Below are 16,531 nucleotides of genomic sequence, written 5' to 3' on the forward strand. Positions count from 1 at the left end.
AAGAGGAAAGATCAAGGCTGAAGGGCAAGTGTTGATGCCCATTTAGGAGCAGGAAGCCATGTACTTTGAAAATTTGTCATATATCCTTAATTGGTAAGTTGAAATATGAACAGAGAGCAACTTCTAGACATTGTGGATGAGAGTCCAAAAAGAAGCCTGAAGAGACAAGCTTTGGCTCATTCAACCTCAGAAATAATGACTGACTTTCTAAAGAATAAGAGTTGTAACTGAATCCCCTCTTCCCCTCTATAAATAAGTGAAACAAAACAAAAAACTCCTAAAGCCTTTGTAGTTTCACTCCACAAAGAACAAGTCTACCTTCTGAAAATATGTTTGTGCCTTCAAGACTTTTAATTAAGAAAAAGAGCTTGAGGGTAAATTTAAGCTGTGACTTAAAAAATTAATCAGAGATGGGGGTTGGAAGTTATAGGAACCTGTGTCTTGAGAAATATATTTATTATTTATTTCTATATGGACTTTATGGCAAAAGGGAAGCAAAGTAAATGAAATGTTTATAAAAAGTCATCAAGGGCAACACGTGAACTGGAGTTGTTATTATTCTATTACATAAATATGGACTCTGAGACCTACAAGACCACAGGTTATTCAGCAGGTGAAGTGCTTTAAAATCTATGCTCACCTAATACCAAAAGCCAGGCCATTCCCTTTGCATCACATGGATCTTTTAATGACTATATGCATATACTAGTATAACTATACCATTATAGAAAATCATGACATTAACAAGATGGTCATCCTCCTATGTTTCCTTACTATAACTAGGGATAGTTTGATTATAATTACGCTATTTTGTAACCACTAGTATCCTCCTAGTTATAGTTATTTGAATAGGAGTAATAGTGTATAGAAAAACTTGCTAGGAAAATTGCTGACTAGTTGTTGCAAATTTAATCCTATGATAAATGGTAACAAAGGTTACTTAATGCATTTGTCACTTCTATGTGTCTTTCAAATGTTAGAGATTTCCAAGTCTTTTTATGAGAGCTGAAGTTGATAATTTTTGAGATATTCTTTTTTCTCCCTTTCAAATGAAGTCTTGGTATCTTTGCAGAGAGAGAGGGAGTTGTGAACAGTCACACAGGAAGCCTCCCTAAACAGTTGCACATTAGACTGCTATTTCTTAAATTAGTTAACAGTAGCTTCCAGCCTTTGAAGGAATATATCAAATAGTGGTCCTCCAAGTTATTTAAACCACAATCAGAAGCACCTGGTATGTTCTATTCAGGAACAGTCCCTTGCCCCAGAAGAAATTCACAGAGATGTGCAGGGGGCTCAAACACTGGCTGTTGAGGCCTTGAAGAATGTAGTGAGCTGATGCTCAGGAGTATATTCCTCACTGTGACAGAGTCCAGACTACTCTGTACACACCTACATTCTAGTGGGTCACACATTATTTGCTGCTAAGAATATTGAAAATTCATAATTTTGTACATTTTTTTTGTAAAAATGAAGCAGATTCAAGTACATCCTTTTAATTTTGCTAGCTCTTTCTTACCTTCATCCTAATGTACTTTCAGATAAAGGGGTTGGTGTTTCAGCATTGTCCTGAGAAACGCACATGGACCCCAACCAAGTTCCTCACCTCATCCCATGTCCACAGAATGACTATTATTAGCACTGGACAATTAGAAATCAAAATGACATTTTACTTTTTTGGAAAATAAAAAAATCTTTTGGATTTATTCCAGAATCTGCATTCACTCATGAGTGTATCGGTCAGTTAAACATTATAATGCAAAAGTGTTTGGCAGAGAGAGCTTCCCATCGTACTAATCTAATGAGATATCCTAAGCCAGATTTAAATACATGTATACAAGGACTGAATCATGTAGTCACCTTTAAGGAGGAAATAGGGAAGGTGTAAACCATGAAATAGCTGGCTTTTTAGAATACCAATGGAGATTCATAGTAGGCTGGATTACCCTTTCAACATCTCTGCCCTTCTCTTTGAAGACTCTCTTTGATAGACTCTTTGAGTCTATCTCACTTAACCCCAGTGATGATGGTAGTCAGATGAGCTATGTGATAGGAATTCAAAGGGACAAAAATCCTCTCTCGGCAGCTTCTTAAACTGACCACAGGTTTAGAGGGTAAAGGTTTTCTCTGATTTCCTTCATTTTCTTTTACTTAGGTGTAAAAAATTCTGTGACCTGATTAGTGACCAGGTTAGTGAGGTTGGCTGGTGGGAAGAAGATGGAGGTGGCAGGAAGCCAGTCTACAAAAGGTACCATGAGGAAATAATTGCACATTTCTGAGACTCAAAATGGCAGATTTCACAAAAATCATACCAAAAAAAATTTTTTTGCTTAAAAAGAATTATATATCATTGAGTATCCTGTTGATTATTTTTTCAATAATGAAGCTCAGGTATTTTCTATTCTTTTTAAAATAAAATTAACCAAGAACAGAAGATATTAAGAAATTCTAATTTCAAGTAACTTAAAAGTTTACTCTGTAAATTAACTTCTAATTATCAATGCCTCAGGGTGTTTGGGTGGACAATTTAACTAATTTGATAAAACAAACCATATATCAACAGTAAAAAAGGATGCACAATAAAAATTATCTGATCTGATTTTATATCTGGGGAAGATAAATATTAAAGAAAAGTGAGAAAGATAAGTCCTTGCACTTTTAACATGCAGCAGTTTTGTTAGGATGACCTGAAAAATTTATATGAAAGTTCTGTAGACACATACATTTTAATCTAAAACATTTAAACATTTTGAATGAACTATTTTTAAGGCCAAAAAACACATTGTAAAAATCAAGTTTAAAACTATCTATTTTGATTTATTTACTCTTTTTGCTATTGTAGTTATAATTTATAATGTTAATAGAGGAAAAAATACTATAGCTTTCTTTTGCCATCAGACCTATTACAAATACATTATGGGCAAAATAAAATTGCAAAATTTGCATCAGTAACTTTTCTATAAAATTAACATTTCTTGGAAAAAAAAGGCCTACAATTTAACTTTTCACATTGATTACTTTATCTCTGAATATATTTGAATTAGTGCTTAATTACATTGCTTTGCAGCAATGAACTGGGCATTATATGTGAAGCGGGATTGCCTATATTCAAATCTTATCTTTCTGCTTAGTAGCTGAATAACCTTAGGCAAGTAACTTAGCCTCTCTGGGACTCAATTTCCTCATGGGTAAAATGGAGATAACAGCAGTATCCATCCATCTCTTAAAATAGTGCCTGGTAAAAGTAAGTCTCTAGTAAATACTATATATCCTGGAATAATATAATAAATGTATACTGCAATATGTATTTTATTATTATATATAGTATATGATTTGTCATATATTAAACAATTAGAGATACCAAGGGAACATTTCATGCAAAGATGGGCTCGATAAAGGACAGAAATGGTATGGACCTAATAGAAGCAGGAGATATTAAGAAGAGGTGGCCAGAACACACAGAAGAACTGTACAAAAAAGATCTTCACGACCCAGATAATCACAATGGTGTGATCACTCACCTAGAGCCAGACATCCTGGAATGCGAAGTCAAGTGGGCCTTAGAAAGCATCACTACGAACAAAGCTAGTGGAGGTGATGGAATTCCAGTTGAGCTGTTTCAAATCCTGAAAGATGATGCTGTCAAAGTGCTGCACTCAATATGCCAGCAAATTTGGAAAACTCAGCAGTGGCCACAGGACTGGAAGAGGTCAGTTTTCATTCCAATCCCAAAGAAAGGCAATGGCAAAGAATGCTCAAACTACCTCATAATTGCACTCATCTCACATGCTAGCAAAGTACTGCTCAAAATTCTCCAAGCCAGGATTCAGCAACATGTGAACTGTGAACTTCCAGATGTTCAAGGTGGTTTTAGAAAAGGCAGAGGAACCAGAGATCAAATTGCCAACATCTGCTGGATCATCGAAAAAGCAAGAGAGTCCCGGAAAAACATCTACTTCTGCTTTATTGACTATGCCAAAGCCTTTGACTGTGTGGATCACAATCAACTGCGGAAAATTATGAAAGAGATGGGAATACCAGACCACCTAACTTGCCTCTTGAGAAACCTATACACAGGTCAGGAAGCAACAGTTAGAACAGGACATGGAACAACAGACTGGTTCCAAATAGCAAAAGGAGTACGTCAAGGCTGTATATTGTCAACCTGCTTGTTTAACTTTTATGCAGAGTATATGATGAGAAACGCAGGGCTGGAAGAAGAGCAAGCTGGAATCAGGATTGCCAGGAGAAATATCAATAACCTCAGATATGCAGATGACACCACCCTTATGGCAGAAAGTGAAGAGGAACTAAAGAGCCTCCTGATGAAAGTGAAAGAGGAGAGCGAAAAAGTTGAGTTAAAGCTCAACATTCAGAAAGCTAAGATCATGGCATCTGGTCCCATCACTTCATGGGAAATAGATGTGGAAATAGTGTCAGACTTTATTTTGGGGGGGCTCCAAAATCACTGCAGATGGTGACTGCAGCCATGAAATTAAAAGATGCTTACTCCTTGGAAGGAAAGTTATGACCAACCTAGATAGCATATTCAAAAGCAGAGCCATTACTTTGCCAACAGAGGTCCATCTAGTCAAGGCTATGGTTTTTCCAGTGGTCATGTATGGATGTGAGAGTTGGACTGTAAAGAAAGCTGAGTGCCGAAGAATTGATGCTTTTGAACTGTGGTGTTGGAGAAGACTCTTGAGAGTCCCTTGGACTGCAAGGAGATCCAACCAGTCCATTCTGAAGGAGATCAGTCCTGGGTGTTCTTTGGAAGGACTGATGCTAAAGCTGAAACTCCAATACTTTGGCCATCTCATGAGAAGAGTTGACTCATTGGAAAAGAGTCTGATGCCAGAAGGGATTGGGGGCAGGAGGAGAAGGGGATGACAGAGGATGAGATGGCTGGATGGTATCCCCGCCTCAATGGACGTTAGTTTGAGTGAACTCTGGGAGTTGGTAATGGACAGGGAGGCCTGGCATGCTGCAGTTCATGGGGTCACAAAGAGTCGGACACGACTGAGTGACTGAAGTGAGCTGATTGATACATTAAATTATGTAATAACAGATCTTTTAATTTTATATTAAAATATATATCTTTCACAGCATAAAGATTAGAGCTATAAGTATATATTTTGCCAATGTAAATTAAAATTAATTTTTTTAATATGAGCCAATTGCCACTTATTCATGTTCATAAGGGAGAAGGCAATGGCACCCCACTCCAGTACTCTTGCCTGGAAAATCCCGTGGACGGAGGAGCCTGGTAGGCTGCCGTCCACGGGGTCTCTAAGAGTCGGACAGGACTGAGCGACTTCACTTTCACTTTTCACTTTCATGCATTGGAGAAGGAAATGGTAACCCACTCCAGTATTCTTGCCTGGAGACTCCCAGGGATGGGGGAGCCTGGTGGGCTGTCGTCTATGGGGTCGCACAGAGTCGGACACGACTGAAGTGACTTAGCAGCAGCAGCAGCATGCTCGTAAAGGCTTGTGTATATCACTGATTATCTGTACCCCTCTTGTAATTTGACATATTTGTCAGTTTAATTTGGATTATTGTCTGGTAAATATACATTAATGTATTAAGATCATTATGGGCTAGTGAAATGAAGTGTTTAACAACATGCCAGGCTATTAAGTTCTATAAAGCTTTCCTGCTTTCTCTTCTGGAATCAGAGTGAGGGGAAGCAGTTTGTGGATTGTTTTTTTAAGGGAGCCATGGATATAAACCCACTGTAGCAAAGAATAAATTCCAGTTTGCCAAAACATGACCAGTTAGCTTATTAGAAAAAGAGAACAATTAATTGAAAAAAAGAAGAAATCCTGCAATGAAACTTCTCTCACTGTACTTCAATGAAGAAAAAAAAGTTATTAAATTTATATCAGTGCATTCTCCATAGTGTCATCTACCAGTTTATAACCCTGATATTGTTATGTTTCGATTTTTGAAGTTGTAAAATGAAGGGTTAAACTAAATCACTTCCAAGATCCGTCTTAAAGTTTAAAATATCATATCTCAGTCTGAAAGAACTACATACTTCTTTGATATAATTGAACATTTCCTTGAATTTATGTCAATATACATTGAATTGACATTGAAAAATACAATTTCAAGTTATTACTGTACTTTGTAACTTTAGCAGTAATTAGGAAAGCTGCTAATTTTACTAGAGCTTTTATAAATAGAACCACTAGTAAGTTCTAGCTTTGAAATAATCAAGCTACTTCTAAATTCTGCATTTATTATAAACAAATATGCATTTCAGCTTTAGCATTTAACAGTTATGGAGAATTGGTGCTTAGTAGCTTGTGAATTAGTTGATTCTCAATGAAAATGAGAAAGCTTAATTTCTGGGCAATCTTCACTATTCATAGATGTATTACTGTGGTATAGAGCCAAGTGGGGTTAGGATGCCTCTGAATGGCGCCCGGTCAGTCGTTGTTGCAACCAGTGTGGGCAGGGAGGGCCATTTTCCTGTCTCTGCCTACAAGGACTGATGAGATGGAATCTTTAGTCTGTCTCTGCGGCAAATTTTCTTGGCCAAAGTAAGTGGAAAGCAAAGGCAATTATCCAAGAATCTGAAATAAATGTGTGTTTTTATGACCCAAATACTTGAAAAACTACCTCAACTATTATCTTTAATTTGGCGATGACGATCTGGACACATCTTTCTGCCTATATAAGTGATCTCTTTTCTGGATGTCTTTACTAACAGTGAGTGTGTTAGCAGGTGAAGGGTGGTAAGGTGCATGCATAATTTTATGTCTGTCTAAGTTTGTGTGTATATCACATGAAACTTTTTAATCTGTCCTTCCTAATTTTATAGTTATTAAATTAATTAATGTAAAAGTCCTTTTGAATTAATTAAGGCATGCCTTACTTAAATAATAATTTTGAACATAAATCCACATTTGGTTATTTGATAATTTGAATATTGGAATTCTTGAACACAGTGCGAATATTTATGCCAGATACTGCAGAAGTCTAAATCCTGATTAAACACCAAGAGTTCCACTAACTGTTGACACGACGGCAGTCTCATTGTCCTGCGTTCACAAATAGCCAAGGTTCCTGAGTTAACCATACAAATACAACATTAAATAACCCAAGAGGAGGTATTTCAACCTTTTAAAATAAATGTCTCTGGCTTTATTTTTCCCTTGATGTTTAAAACCCCAACCACTATTTATTACATGTGCTGGACAATAATGGGAAAGTGAGCAGAGCAGAACTGCAATCAGTAGCTTTCATAGCAGCAATTCTACAACAGACTTGGTCGTCTTTTGGCTATTATACCATATTAACTATTGAACATTTTAAAGCATTAAAGTATTAAAATTTTAAAGCCTTAGGTACAAAAGTTTTAGAAATTAACTATAGAGTTTATTTATTCCTACTATCTGAAAGACATCTATTATCAGAAAATTGAATTGAAGTTCCAAGATAATTGTCACAAAATACATGGGTAATTCAAGGCAAGTCTCTCTGGAAATCTAAATTTGGTAGTAAAAAGGGATGGGAACTGTCTAGATGACCTCTAGGACTAATTCTAGATTTGAAACTGTATATTCCAGGGTTAAGATAAATGCAGGTATTTCATGTTGCTACTCGGAAGAAGTTAGAAGGGAAAAAAAATGTAATTTTAGTGCATGATTTTCTAATAACAGGGCCATTAGAGCCCTTTTATCTCAGACAAAGAAAATGTTTATTTCATATTTTTTTAAGAAAGAGTACTAATGAATCTGGAACAACATCTCCAAGTAAATGGTTCAAAATTAAGTTTGTCTGGATAGCAAAGAGAGTGTGCTTTGGATGTGAACTCTGCTAACAGAACATCTGGAAATAATAAATACCCAAGGGCATTTTCTGTAGAAAAGACTTAGCCAACTATTATGATTGTTTAAAATATAGCAGTATTATTCAGACTAAAAATTATATTGCCAGCTTCCATCAGGTTATTTATTTGACCATATTAGCTTAACTTAGCCAACACAGAATTTAAAAGTGAGCTAGTCATCAACCAAAATGACCTCCTTAAGAAAGAATCTGGTAACCGTGTCATTAGGCCAAGTAATAAAAACTTCAGGGGATTACATCAAATAAAGATGACATCTTACTTACATCCATTTCCATTCTGCAACTGTATTTTGGCATTAGAAATAAAGTATAAATATGCATACACATAATATTCTTGTCTAAATAAAAATCTACTTAAAACTATGCATGTAAGTTTCTAATATAACAATACAAACTTGACTTGGGGATTCAATAGTTTGCATAGTTTTGTATTATCCACTTTAACTTCAGTTATTCTTTTTCCAAAACATTTCCAAATTTCACATAGCATAGGTTAGTATTGAGAATCAGACTAAAAGTTTCAGAGAATCAAAGTCTTTTTATCTTTTGTTTGTTTTTTAATCTCAGCCTTGTATTAAGAAATGTTGTTTAATATGGTATTTAAGATATAAAAATGGGGGGCAGATATGAAAAGAATAATCATGACTACATTTTCTATTTTTTCAATTTTAGTGACAAACATTATGTTCAGCCAGGTGTCAGGAGGGTGCTAACAGTTAGTAGCAGTACCAGGGAAATTTATAATACAGCAGAAATGCCACAGAAAGTAGTAAAACACGGATGTCAAAGCCTAATTTCTTGCCTTTGTGGCCTAATATTATGGTCCATTTTTGAATATTATCCAAAAGTTCACTCATAAAAGAGAATTTAAATTTGGCAAGCTACATAAATGTTCCCAAAAGTGCTGTGAGATGAATCCTGAGAAACCTTTCCTTATAAATGACACTTTTTTCTTTTAACTAAAAAGCATTAAGTCCTCTAGAAACATTTTGCTGAAAACAATAGGGCTGTTGATGTGCACTAAAACTTACTTGATGAAGCAACTTGAATTATACCTTCATGGGACCTATTAAGTACAACCTTTATTACAAAAACAATAACAAAATGGAAATTTGTATCAATCATCTTGATTTGGTTTCTTATATAAGAAGCCTAAAAATAGCTGTTTTTTGTTTGTTTAACTAAAAATAATCTTAGACTATAAAGGTCTTTTAGCTACTAAACAATTTGAGTTTTAAATCCCCTTGGCTGTATCATACATGCCTGTGTTTTAAAGTTTTATTCTGAAATTGCCCCTTTCACTAGTACAATATTATTTTAAATTGAGGTCAGTGTGTGCTCTAATAGAAAAATAAGTCACTAAAATTATCTACAAATTACTATAAATGTCATAATACCAAGAATGGTATTATAATCTCTTATAAAAGTTACCTTCATTTTTTATATTAGTTATATTTTTATCATATCATTTTATATTAGCTCTAGCTGGGGAATATTTCATCTTATTTTGTATCTATTTTTTTACTTATTGTTGATACATAGGTTGAGTGGTTCTTGATTAACTTTAGAGTTTTTGAAGCTGATTATCTTCCTTGGTGTGATTTAGTGCTTAAAGTTCAGTTGTGCTAAAACTGTGTGAGGGTGAGGGAAAACCAGCTGGAGTTAACTCTTTTCTCACCACCTGAACCGCCTTCTTCCATTCCCATAACATTCCTGTTCTTACATCAGAGCTCCCTTCCTTGACTTCTAGCCAAATATTCATAAGTGTTTTTTCAATTATTTGTTGAGACTTCTATTTGGTTTGCACAGGATAAACTGGAGGAAAAGAGGATCTTATTATCTTTCTGAAACACATTTCTAATGTTCTTTATCCATTCTACAAACAAAACAATATGACTTTCAAACCATTTTCCATGAATTCTCTAGAACAATAATTTCTGAAAACCATTTAAAGACCACTTTATCACAAGCATTGTGTGGTTTTATTAATAAAAGAGACTTGCCAACTCAGGCCAGGTTTAAACATTTGGCTACTCTGGAATGGTATAATTTGATGCCCTCCATAATGACATTCTTTAAAAATATATCCAATACTTATTTGAAAAGAATACAGTAACGCATAGGGGAAAAGAGTGAAGGAGGGTTCTGGGTAAAGAAGCAGGCAACACATTCTCTGCTACTGCCTTTGGTAATTCAACTCTGGTCCCAAAGCTACAGCCCCACTCGGTCCTTCCCAGGCTTGGATCAACTTCCTCAGAAGGCAGTTTAGTAGCTGCCACTTGTTCAAACATGACTTCTGGGTATGCTGTGATCTACACTTCCTAGTAATATTATGCTATTTTTGAAAAAAGAGAAAACATATACATATTTTCTTTATATTTTCAGTGTGTTTATGTTTATTGATTTTTTTGTTAAAAATTTTTGGAGAAATAATAGATTCACATGCAATTGTGAATATTAATGAAGGAAGGTCCTGAATATCCTTCATTCATTTACTCACCACAGCAGTTTGCCCAACTAAATATGTTAGCACAACCAGAAAATTGACATTGATACTATCCATCAAACTTATAGTACAGATTTCACTAGTTTGTGTGTCTGTGTGCTTGTTTATTTCTAAGAAACTTTTAGCTTTATCACACGTGTAGACTTCAGTGACCAAGACCACAGGTAAGATACAGAACAATCTCATTATAAGGATTCCCTGCGCTACATTTTTATGGCTACAACTACTCCCCTTCTTCTAATTTCTTTAAGTCATAACAACTGAAAATCTAGTCTCCATCTCTATAATTTTCATTTCAACAGTGCTAAATAAATGGAATCATAGCGTATGCAAATTGGCTGTTTCCATGCAGCATTCACTTGAGATATATCCAAATGACACACATTAATAGATTATTATTCTTATTGCTGAATAGTATTCCACAGTACTAGTATACCACAGTTTGTTTAACCACTCTTGTGTTTGAGAGCATTTGTTTCCAGTGTTGGACTATCATGAAGAAAACGGCTATGAATGCTGTCCCTAATCTTTTCTTAATTTGTCTGTAATTGTTGTTTAACCCATCCAATGATTTATTTTAAATTCCCAATGACTGTTTATTGTTTGTAGTTCTTTTTTCCCTCAAACTGCTTCATTTCATAGTATCTTATTTCCAACTCATATTTATCATTTCCTCTCTTATTTGTCTAAAGGTTTAGGCATGATAATTTTAATTCTTATTCTGATGATTAGAGTACCTGATAGACTCTAGACTTTATTGCTTTGTTTTTAATGCTCCCTGATTCATTTTTATGGCTTGTCATTTTTTACATAGTTCAATATTTGATTGATCTAAATTTGTTGGAATCCTAAAGGGCTGTGTTGAATGCTCACTATTTCAGAGATGGTATTCCTTTATATTTGCCTTGGCTGTGATGAAGAATGTTTATTGACTTATCTAAAATGTTTTGTGTTTCTAGTGCGTTTTTAAAACAGTGAATGAACATTTTGCCAAAAAGAAAAATTTTTCATTTCTTTCAATCAGGGCAGCTTGAATTCTATATCTTGGGCTTCCAGGACAACATTGTTTAAATTAAGGTTACATTTACAGGAATAATGTCTACACTATAGAAATACTAAGAGAAATATTTCCAAACTGAAAGGATAGAACTAGTAGAAAAGGCAGTTTGGGGCATCAAAGGTGAAAATTACACGGCCAGTACTAACTCATAACTTGAAATTGTTTGCATAACTGGAGAAATAAGCAAGGTGTGTCTCTTTTATGTTTCTTTTCCTTGAGCATCTGCGGACTTAACTAGTGGGTAAAGCAATTGAAGTTCTACAGGTTTTTACATGTAAACACTTATGACTGCTACAAAATGACAATGGCTTATATTCGATTATTGGTCCATTTTCTGTAAATTGTTTTCAGTTGACAACAATTGCTATTGTCTTCTTTATTTCTCAGTTCTACCAAACATTGAATGGATAAGTGGGGAAGTGAGTTATCTCTGGGTAAAAAAGTCCTACAAAAGCAGATCTAATGTTACATTTTCCTTCAGCTATGTGTTTTTCTAAATTTAATTTCAGTTTTATATTTAGAAACACTCATATTTAACTAATTCACTGCCTCCATTCTAAACTCAATTTAAAAATGATGCTGAAAGGCACAAGCTTAAAATATATTTTTCACTCTTATTCAAATTACTTTCATCGGGCTTTACCTGCACAACCATCCATCCAAGCTTGCAAATACACACACACACACACACACACACACACATAGAATGTAAGGGGGATACAAAATTTTCACTATGTATTCACTTACTGCAAGAGAACACAGGCTAAAAGATCCACATTGTCCAAATTATCCCTGAATATTACTACTTTTGTTTGAGCCTTCTGATAAGGCATATGTACTAAGATGGATATATTGTCAAATTTTTTTCCTCAATGATCATAAGAAGAAATTACTTTCCCCTCTAATCTGTTCACTGTCCCTCTCACAGCACTGACATTCTCATAATTTTAGAAACTTCAGTTCAGATCCCTGATATCTGAGTGTGAATTAGTACTGTGTGTGTCCATCAGTCACTTGGTTGTGTCCAACTCAGAGACCCCATGGACTGTAGCCCAACAGGCTCTTCTGTCCATGGAATTCCTCTGGCAAAATGCTGGAGTGGGTAGTCAGCCCCTTCTCTAAGGGATCTTCCTGACCAAGAGATCAAACCACGGTCTCCTGCATTGCTGGCAGATTCTTTATCATCTAAGCTGTTGAGAATTAATTTACCTCGGATTTAGCAAGCTCTTATATATTGTCTAATATATAGCATGGTTAATATATTTATAGACAGATATATTCTTGAAAAGTTGAGAGAAAACTGATTGAAAGCAATTTATAATCTAAATGTGCTATTAGACCTCACTACATAAAATTCATTAGTTTTTTATTAGCATGAAGTGAAAAATAATCCCTTGTGTTTTCTTTTTTTGAGAATCTTCATCTAGATGGGGTAAAAAAAAAAAAAATAGATTAAATTCCTTGGTCTTTTAGCTAAAAGTGGCCTTTTGGGTCTTTGCTGGCTATGGAAATTTAATGAAAGTGATAAATTCTCTTCTCAGGACAATCTAGATACTCATTGAATTTTCCATTTAACTTCAGGAGGTCCATAGGCCACTTGAAGCCTATCCATGGATTCCAGGTTATGATTTCCTAGACTAAATAAAAAAACATAATGAGGTGGGTAAACAATATCACTAAAGTCATACTATGTCATTACTCATCATTATTTTAAGAAATAAGGAAAACCTTAATTCTATATTCCATGATATATAAATCATATCTGAAGGTTTACTTTATATATATTTTCTACACAAGCTATGTAGAAATGCATCTGACTATTTGAATTTCAAATTTTTATTGATGCAAAAATCTTTATTATTAATAATAAAATTTGGAGAATGATTATAGCTTAGACTTTTATCAGTGCTAAGACTGTGAAGAAAGCTGAGTGCCGAAGAATTGATGCTTTTAAACTGTGGTGTGCAGAAGACTCTTGAGAGTCCGTTGGACTGCAAGGAGATCCAACCAGTCCATTCTAAAGATTAGTCCTGGGTGTTCTTTGGAAGGAATGATGCTAAAGCTGAAACTCCAGTACTTTGGCCACCTCATGTGCAGAGTTGACTCACTGGAAAAGACTCTGATGCTGGGAGGGATTGGGGGCAGGAGGAGAAGGGGACAAACAGAGGATGAAATGGCTGGATGGCATCACTGACTCAATGGATGTGAGTTAGAGTGAACTCCGGGAGTTCGTGATGGACAGGGAGGCCTGGTGTACTGCAATTCATGGGGTAGCAAAAAGTCGGACACAACTGAGCAACTGAACTGAACTGAACTGAACTGAAGAAATACTTTTTATCTGTGCTGTGCTGCGCTTGGTCACTCAGTCGTGTCTGACTCTTTGCAACCCATGGACTGTAACCCACCAGGCTATAGATTTTTTAACATTCTGTTATAGTGCAGGAACTCAGTTTCCATTGTTTTAAGTTATTTTTCTTAGAGCTAAAAGGCTTTAGAAGTAAAAACTTATATTTTCACATAATAACTGCTGTACATTTTTATACTGGTTTTTACTTTCATAGAAAATACACACTATGATGATTATTAATTACTTAGTATGAGTGGTCAAGATTATTAATATTCTTTGACTATATCTGCAAAACTTATTCTTCTCTCTGCATACCAGGAGTTTGCTGCAATGTTGATGGCTCATCTATAAAGAATACGCTTGTCAATTCAGAAGGCAGGGGTTTGATCTTTGGGTTAGAAAGATGCCCTGGAGAAGGAAATGGCAACCCACTCTAGTATCTTTGTCTGGGAAATCCCATGGACAGGGGGGTCTGGTGGGCTACCATCCATGGGGCTGCAAAGAGTATGGCACGACTTAGTGACTACACAACAACATCTAAGTTGTATGAAGACACTGATGTACATACATTATAATATAAGCCCGATTGTGATAGGGCTTCCCAGGTGGTGCTAGTGGTAAAGAACTTGCCTGCCGATTTCAAGAGACTAAGAGACACAGTTCGATCCCTGGGTCAGGAAGAATCCCCGGAGGAGAGCCTGGCAACCCACTCCAGTATACTTGCCTGGAGAATCCCATGGGCAGAGTGCAGACTGCAGTGCAGTGGCAGGCTGCAGTCCATAAGGTCACAAAGAGTTGGACACAAGGGAAGTGACTTAGCACACCTATTGCAATGCTAATAGTAATCATTTAACATGCAAACAAAGTCAATTAAATGCAAACATAGGCTATCCTTGGAAGCGGCTTAGCAGCAAGTGGTCTGACTACTAAAAACAGTGAGTAATTCCTCTCCCAGATAACTCTCAGATAGATGTCCAAGAAAACAAAATACTCTTAATGGAAATATTGAACCTATAGGAAGTTTATTTAACATTTTGTAGCCTTGGAGTTTAATTAATTTTCAATAAGGGTTGTGTGTAATAAATACCTAGGTTTATTTGGATGAAGAAATTTCAGCTAGACTTCTAATACTCTACTGAAGAATATATTTAACTGAGATAAGTGTTTTCAATATTTTCTGAGTGAGACGGGGGACTCCATACTGCCTTTGCTCTAGAGGAAAATGCAAGACATGTATGAGATTGAGTGAAATTATATTTTTGATCTGGATTTAGTATGGGTAATATTACAAACCATGTGTATGATCTCATTTACTAATAATTTATATGATTATGCAAAAATGGATGAAAAGTACAATAAAAATGGTCAATAAATATTTTAGTAACGAAAAGTGTGAAAAAATAAAAATTTTAACATGCTATTGAGACAGAGGGAAAAAGAGAACTATGAAGCTGTTAAATAAAATTCTGCAGCTCACTAAATATTATTAATAATAAAAATGCATATGTGAATTTCACAACTTAGTAGAGGAGATAACTCATATGTACAAATTGCTATAAAACTCATTAGAGAAAATAGTTATTGTTACAGAGTTTAGAAAAGACGGCTAATAATTGGGACATCAAAAAATGATTTATGAGTTTTGTACTTTTGAGCGAACCTTTGAAGGATGGAGGGCTTCCGTTGTGGCTCAGCTGGTAAAGAATCTGCCTGCAATGTGGGAGACCTGGGTTCAACCCTTGGGTTGGGAAGATTCCCTGGAGAAGGGAAAGGCTACCCACTCCAGTATTCTGGCCTGGAGAATTTCACGGACTGTATAGTCCATGGGGTCCCAAAGAGTCAGACCAACTGACTGAGCAACTTTCACCTCACCTTGAAGGATGGCTAAGACTTGGGCAACAAGCAATGAAAACAGGATGTCGAAGGAATGTTGTGAACCAAGGAACAGAGGTAAAAATCTTAGGATATTTCTGTGGACTAGTTGGTCAGCAGGAATGGTGAGAGATTAAAGCTAAACAGGCCGAGGTCACCACACAGTATGGAACTTCTCAGGTGCTTAGCTAAAAGGAAAGGTCTTCATTCTTTAGACAGTGAGTGAAGAGCAGATGAATGATTTTAAATAAAGTGAGGCATGTTTTGAGCTGGCCTCACAGCTATACAGCAGAGATCAGTAGCAAAGTGGTGGGATTTTCAATAAGCACAGGTTTGAAAATCAGCAACAAATAGAAACATGATACCTGTAAAATCATTTTTTATTCTAAGATGATAGTGGCAAATGTGTTAACAATTGAGGTTATATATTATACAGAGTGAAGTAAGTCAGGAGAAAAACACCAATACAGTATACTAATGCATATATATGGAATTTAGAAAGATGGTAACGATGACCCTATATGTGAGGCAGCAGAAGAGACACGGATGTAAAGAACAGTCTTTTGGACTCTGTGGGAGAAGGCAAGGGTGGGATGATTTGACAGAATAGTATTGAAACATGTGTATTATCATATGTGAAACAGCCCAGGTTCAATGCATGAGACAGGGTGCTCAGGGATGGTGCACTGGGATGACCCTGAGGGATGGGATGGGGAGGGAGGTTGGAAGAGGGTTCAGGATGGGGGACACATGTACACCCATGGCTAATTCATGTCAATGTATGGCAAAAACCACTACAATATTGTAAAGTAATTAGCTTCCAATCAAAATAAATTAATTAAAAAAACAATTGAGGTTCTAATAAACATCATTAGTATATTTTTTTCCA

General features: G+C 35.6%; 1 protein-coding gene across 4 annotated transcripts in view; it reads right to left on the reverse strand.

Moving 5' to 3' along the window:
* Positions 1–16,531, reverse strand: part of CNTN1 (contactin 1) — a 417,338-nt gene that overhangs the window by 105,784 nt on the left and 295,023 nt on the right. The window lies entirely within an intron of this gene.

Source organism: Ovis aries, chromosome 3 (genome assembly GCF_016772045.2).
Source record: "Ovis aries strain OAR_USU_Benz2616 breed Rambouillet chromosome 3, ARS-UI_Ramb_v3.0, whole genome shotgun sequence".
Classification (NCBI taxonomy): domain Eukaryota; kingdom Metazoa; phylum Chordata; class Mammalia; order Artiodactyla; family Bovidae; genus Ovis; species Ovis aries.